Source organism: Triticum aestivum, chromosome 3B, assembly GCF_018294505.1.
Source record: "Triticum aestivum cultivar Chinese Spring chromosome 3B, IWGSC CS RefSeq v2.1, whole genome shotgun sequence".
Taxonomy (NCBI): Eukaryota; Viridiplantae; Streptophyta; class Magnoliopsida; order Poales; family Poaceae; genus Triticum; species Triticum aestivum.
The window spans coordinates 703,027,193-703,034,033 of record NC_057801.1 but is presented as its reverse complement, the minus strand read 5'-3'; positions in this window follow the sequence as shown (position 1 = coordinate 703,034,033).

The following is a 6,841-nucleotide window of genomic DNA, read 5'->3' as shown; positions in this document are numbered from 1 at the left end:
TCCTTGGACAAGAATCCCACTTATTATTAACCCCTCTCGCAAGCATCTGCAATTAAGAAAGAATAATTAAGGTAAACTAACCATAGCATGAAACATATGGATCCAAATCAGCCCCTTACGAAACAACGCATAAACTAGGGTTTAAGCTTCTGTCACTCACTCTAGCAACCCATCATCTACTTATTACTTCTCAATGCCTTCCCCTAGACCCAAACATTGGTGAAGTGTCATGTAGTCGATGTTCACATAACACCACTAGAGGAGACACAACATACATCTCATCAAAATATCGAACGAATACCAAATTCACATGACTACTTATAACAAGACTTCTCCCATGTCCTCGGGAACAAATGTAACTACTCACAATTCGTATTCATGTTCATAATCAGAGGTGTATTAATATGCATAAAGGATCTGAACATATGATCTTCCACCGAATAAACCAACTAGCATCAACTACAAGGAGTAATAAACACTACTAGCAACCCACAGGTACCAATCTGAGGTTTTGAGACAAAGATCAGATACAAGAGATGAACTAGGGTTTGAGAGGAGATGGTGCTGGTGAATATGTTGATGGAGATTGACCCCCTCTCGATGAGAGGATCGATGGTGATGATGACGGCGATGATTTCCCCCTCCCGTGGGATGTTTCCCCGACAGAACGGCTCCGCCGGAGCCCTAGATTAGTTCCGCCAAGGTTCCGCCTCGAAACGGTGGCGTTCCGTCCCAAAAGCTTCCTTATGATTTTTCCAGGGAAAAAGACACCATATAGCAGAAGATGGGCATTGGGGGCTGCCAAGTGGCCCACGAGGTAGGGGCGCACCCAGGGGGTAGGGCACGCCCTCCACCCTCGTGGACAGTGTGTGGCTCCCCTCTGGTGCTTTCTTCGCCCAATATTCCAAAACTGACTTCCGTGGAGTTTCAGGACTTTTAGAGTTGTGCAGAATAGGTCTCTAATATTTGCTCCTTTTCCAGCCCAGAATTCCAGCTGCCGGCATTCTCCCTCTTCATGTAAACCTTGTAAAATAAGAGAGAAAGGCATAAGTATTTAGACATAATGTGTAATAACAGCCCATAATGCAATAAATATTGATATAAAAGCATGATGCAAAATGGACGTATCACCCGACGGCCTGCATGGTCGCGCTGGCACGACGGTAGGCATCGCGCAGCCACAGCACGTGTGTGGCAACATGCTCCACCAAGTGGCTGAGGCGATCCTGGACCTCGTCACGATCGGCCCATTCGTGCTCCAGCCGGCTCGCCTGACGGCCTATCGTATCTCCCGCTTTCTACAGCAACACCGCCAACGTGTCGAGCATCTTTGTGGTGGACGCCTACCACTTTTGAAGCTTCGTGAACTCCCGCACATAAAGGAGGAGTGCTATGTCTTGAGCATGCGTTGGTTTTTCCCTTGAAGAGGAAAGGGTGATGCAGCAAAGTAGCGTAAGTATTTCCCTCAGTTTTTGAGAACCAAGGTATCAATCCAGTAGGAGGCTCCTCAAAAGTCCCACGCACCTACACAAACAAACAAGAACCTTGCAACCAACGCGATAAAGGGGTTGTCAATCCCTTCACGGTAACTTGCAAAAGTGAGATCTAATAGAGATAATATAATAACATAAATATTTTTGGTATTTTTATGGTATAGATTGGAAAGTAAAAGATGCAAATAAAAGTAGATGGAAAACTTATATGATAAAAGATAGACCCGAGGGCCATAGGTTTCACTAGTGGCTTCTCTCAAGATAGCATAAGTATTACGGTGGGTGAACAAATTAATGTTGAGCAATTGATAGAAAAGCGCATAGTTATGAGATTATCTAGGCATGATCATGTATATAGGCATCACGTCTGTGACAAGTAGACCGACTCCTGCCTGCATCTACTACTATTACTCCACACATCGACCGACTCTTGCCTGCATCTAGAGTATATCATGAAGAACAGAGTAACGCATTAAGAAAGATGAATGATGGAGGGATAAACTCAAGCAATATGATATAAACCCCATATTTTTATCCTCGATGGCAACAATACAATACGTGCCTTGCTGCCCCTGCTGTCACTGGGAAAGGACACCACAAGATTGAACCCGAGGCTAAGCACTTCTCCCATTGCAAGAAAGATCAATCTAGTAGGCCAAACCAAACTGATAATTCGAAGAGACTTGCAAAGATAACTTAATCACACATAAAAGAATTCAGAAGAGATTCAAATATTTCTCATAGATAAACTTGATCATAAACCCACAATTCATCGGATCTTGACAAACACACCGCAAAAAGAGTTACATCGAATAGATCTCCAAGAAGATCGAGGAGAACTTTGTATTGAGATTCAAAGAGAGGGAAGAAGCCATCTAGCTAATAACTATGCACCCGAAGGTCTGTGGTAAACTACTCACAACTCATCGGAGAGGCCTTGAAGATTATGTAGAGGCCCTCCATGGTCGATTCCCCCTTCGGCGGAGCGCCGGCAAAGGCTCCAAGATGGGATCTCGCGGATACAGAAGGTTATGGCGGTGGAAATAGTTTTTCGTGGTGCTCCTGGATGTTTTTCGGGTACATGGATATATATAGGAGGAAGAAGTAGGTCGGTTGACGCTCGAGGGGCCCACGAGGGTGGGGGCGCGCCCACCCCCAGGGGGCGCGTCGGGCACCCTCGTGGTTGCCTCGTTCGATGCTTGACGTCCACTCTAAGTCTCCTGGATTGCGTTTGTTCGAAAAAGATCGCTCCCGAAGGTTTCATTCCGTTTGGACTCCGTTTGATATTCCTTTCCTTCGAAACACTGAAATAGGCAAAAAAAAGCAATTCGGGTTGGGCCTCCGGTTAGTAGGTTAGTCCCAAAAATGATATAAAAGTGTAAAGTAAAGCCCATAAACATCCAAAACGGGTAATATAATAGCATGGAACAATCAAAAATTATAGATACGTTGGAGACGTATCAAGGAGCATGACACTGATAACCCACAAGTGTAGGGGATCGCAACAGCTTTCGAGCGTGAAGTATTCAACCCAAATTTGTTGATTCGACACAAGGGGAGCCAAAGAATATTCTTGAGTATTAGCAGTTGAGTTGTCAATTCAACCACACCTGGATAACTTAGTATCTGCAACAAAGTATTTAGTAGCAAAGTAGTATGATAATAAAGGTAATGGCAGCAAAAGTAATATTTTTGGGTTTTATAGTGATTGTAACAGTAGCAACGGAAAAATAAATAAGCGAAGCACAATATGTGAAAAGCTCGTAGGCAATGGATCAGTGATGGATAATTATGTCAGATGCGATTCCTCATGTAATAGCTATAACATAGGGTGACACAGAACTAGCTCCAGTTCATCAATGTAATGTAGGCATGTATTCCATAAATAGTCATACGTGCTTATGCAAAAGAACTTGCATGACATCTTTTGTCCTACCCTCCCGTGGCAGCAGGGTCATACTGGAAACTAAGGGATATTAAGGCCTCCTTTTAATAGAGAACCGGAACAAAGCATTAGCACATAGTGAATACATGAACTCCTCAAACTACGGTCATCACCGAGAAGTATCTCGATTATTGTCACTTCGGGGTTGTCTGATCATAACACATAATAGGTGAATATAGACTTGCAAGATAGGATCAAGAACACACATATATTCATGAAAACATAATAGGTTCAGTTCTGAAATCATGGCACTCAGGCCCTAGTGACAAGCATTAAGCATAGCAAAGTCATAGCAACATCAATCTCAGAACATAGTGGATACTAGGGATCAAACCCTAACAAAACTAACTTGATTACATGGTAAATGTCATCCAACCCATCACCGTCCAGCAAGCCTATGATGGAATTACTCATGCACGGCAGTGAGCATCATGAAATTGGTGATGGAGGATGGTTGATGATGACGACGGCGACGAATCACCCTCTCCGGAGCCCCGAACGGACTCCAGATCATCCCTCCCGAGAGAGATTAGGGCTTGGCGGCGGCTCCGTATCGTAAAATGCGATGAAAATTTCTCTTGATATTTTTCTCCGTGAGACGGAATATATGGAGTTGGAGTTGAGGTCGGCAGAGCCTCAGGGGGCCCACGAGACAGGGGGGTGCCCAGGTGGAGGGCGCGCCCCCACCCTCGTGGATAGGGTGTGGGCCCCTAGTCTTGATTCTTTCGCCAGTATTTTTTATATTTTTCAAAAAGTGCCTCCGTGGATTTTCAGGACATTTCGAGAACTTTTGCTTTCTACACATAAAACAACATCATGACAGTCCTGCTGAAAACAGCGTTAGTCCGGGTTAGTTTCATTCAAATCATGCAAGTTAAAGTCCAAAACAAGGGCAAAAGTGTTTGGAAAAGTAGATACGTTGGAGACGTATCAACTCCCCCAAGCTTAAACCTTTGCTTGTCCTCAAGCAATTCAGTTGATAAACTGAAAGTGATAAAGAAAAACTTTTACAAACTCTGTTTGCTCTTGTTGTTGTAAACATGTAAAGCCAACATTCAGGTTTCAACAAATATTATGAACTAACCATACTCACAATAACACTTAGGTCTCACAATTATTCATATCAATAGCATAATCAGCTAGCGGGCCATAATAATAAAACTCGGATGACAACACTTTCTCAAAACAATCATAACATGATATAACAAAATGGTATCTCGCTAGCCCTTTCTGAGACCGCAAAACATAAATGCAGAGCACCTTTAAAGATCAAGGACTGACTAAACATTGTAATTCATGGTAAAAGAGATCCAATCAAGTCATACTCAATATAAACCAACAATAATGAATGCAAATGACAGTGTACTCTCCAGCGGGTGCTTTTTAATAAGAAGGGTGATGACTTAACATAAAAGTAAATAGATAGGCCCTTCGCAGAGGGAAGCAGGGATTTGTAGAGGTGCCAGAGCTCGATTTTAAAATACAGAGGAATAACATTTTGAGCAGCATACTTTTGCTGTCAACGCAACAACTATGAGATGGTTGTATCTTCCATACTACATGCATTATAGGCAGTTCCCAAATAGAATGGTAAAGGTTTATACTCCCCCAACCACCAACAAACATCAATCCATGGCTTGCTCGAAACAACGAGTGCCTCCAACTATCAACAGCCCTGGGGGAGTTTTGTTTAATTATTTTGATTTGCTTTGATCTTTTTGGATCATGGGACTGGGCATCCCGGTTACCGGCCCTTTCTCGTGAATGAGGAGCGGAGTCCACTCCTCTTGAGAATAACCCACCTAGCATGGAAGATATAGGCAGCCCTAGTTGAAACATGAGCTGCTCGAGCATACAAAACAGAATTTCATTTGAAGGTTTGGAGTTTGGCACATACAAATTTACATGGAACGGCAGGTAAATACCGCATATAGGTAGGTATGGTGGACTCATATGGAACAACTTTGGGGTTTAAGGAGTTTGGGTGCACAAGCAGTATTCCCGCTTAGTCCAGGTGAAGGCTAGCAAAAGACTGGGAAGCGACCAACTGAGAGAGCGACAACAGTCATAAACATGCATTAAAATTAATTTACACCGAGTACAAGCATGAGTAGGATATAATCTACCATGAACATAAATATCATGAAGGCTATGTTGATTTGTTTCAAGTACATGCATGAACATGTGCCAAGTCGAGTCACTCAATTCATTCAAAGGAGGATAACATCCCATCATACCACATCATAATCATTCTAATAGCATGTTGGCACGCAAGGTAAATCATTATAACTCATAGCTAATCAAGCATGGCACAAGCAACTATAATCTCTAAATGTCATTGCAAATATGTTTACCTCATAATAAGCTGAATCAGAAACAATGAACTCATCATATTTACAAAAACAAGAGAGGTCGAGTTCATACCAGCTTCTCTCATCTCGATAAGTCTATCATATATCGTCATTATTGCCTTTCACTTGCACGATCGAACGATGTGTATAATAATAATAGTGCACGTGCATTGGACTAAGCTGGAATCTGCAAGCATTCAACTCAAGAGAGAAGATAGGGTAATATGGGCTCTAAATTAAATAAACAATCATGCATATGAGAGCCACTGAACATTTTCAATATGGTCTTCTCGACCCCCAAAGGAAAGAAAAGAAAATAAAACTATTTACACGGGAAAGCTCCCAACAAGTAAGAAGAAGAACTAGAAATCTTTTTGGGTTTTCGTTTTAATTCTACTACAAGTATGGAAATTAAACTAACTAATTTTTTGGTTTTTTTAAGGTTTATCAAACACACAAGAACAATGCGAGAAAGAGGAAATGAAACTAGCATGGATAATACAATGAAAGAGTATGAGCACCGACGACTAGTATGTGAACATGAATGTAAAGTCGGTGAGAAATACATACTCCCCCAAGCTTAGGCTTTTGGCCTAAGTTGGTCTAATACCAAGGACCGCTGCTACTCTCCCCGGTGTACTGGGAAGTGTAATCAGGATACCACTGGCTGGCCATCTCCGGATCACACTGGAAAGATGATGCACGATAAGGGTCCAGTGCAGGTTCCGGCTCAGGTTCCGGTTCTGGAGTGGATGCTTAGCCTCGATGAGCGTACACCGCCTCCGGTGTGACAAGAAAATTATCTGCAATCAAATCAAACAACAAAGGCGCAGGCAAAATAATAGTCTCATTGTGTTTCTTATTAAATCTAAGGTTATACAAGAGCATCTTCTCTTTGTTGTCAACAATAAACGCGTGTGCTACCATACTCTTGTAATCTAAAATGTAAGGAGGCAATTTTGTCTCCTCTTTCTCATGGTGCCTAATAGGTATCTGAAAATGTCTAGCAAGACGTGAAGCATAGATACCTCCAAATATGGGACCTTTTGTAT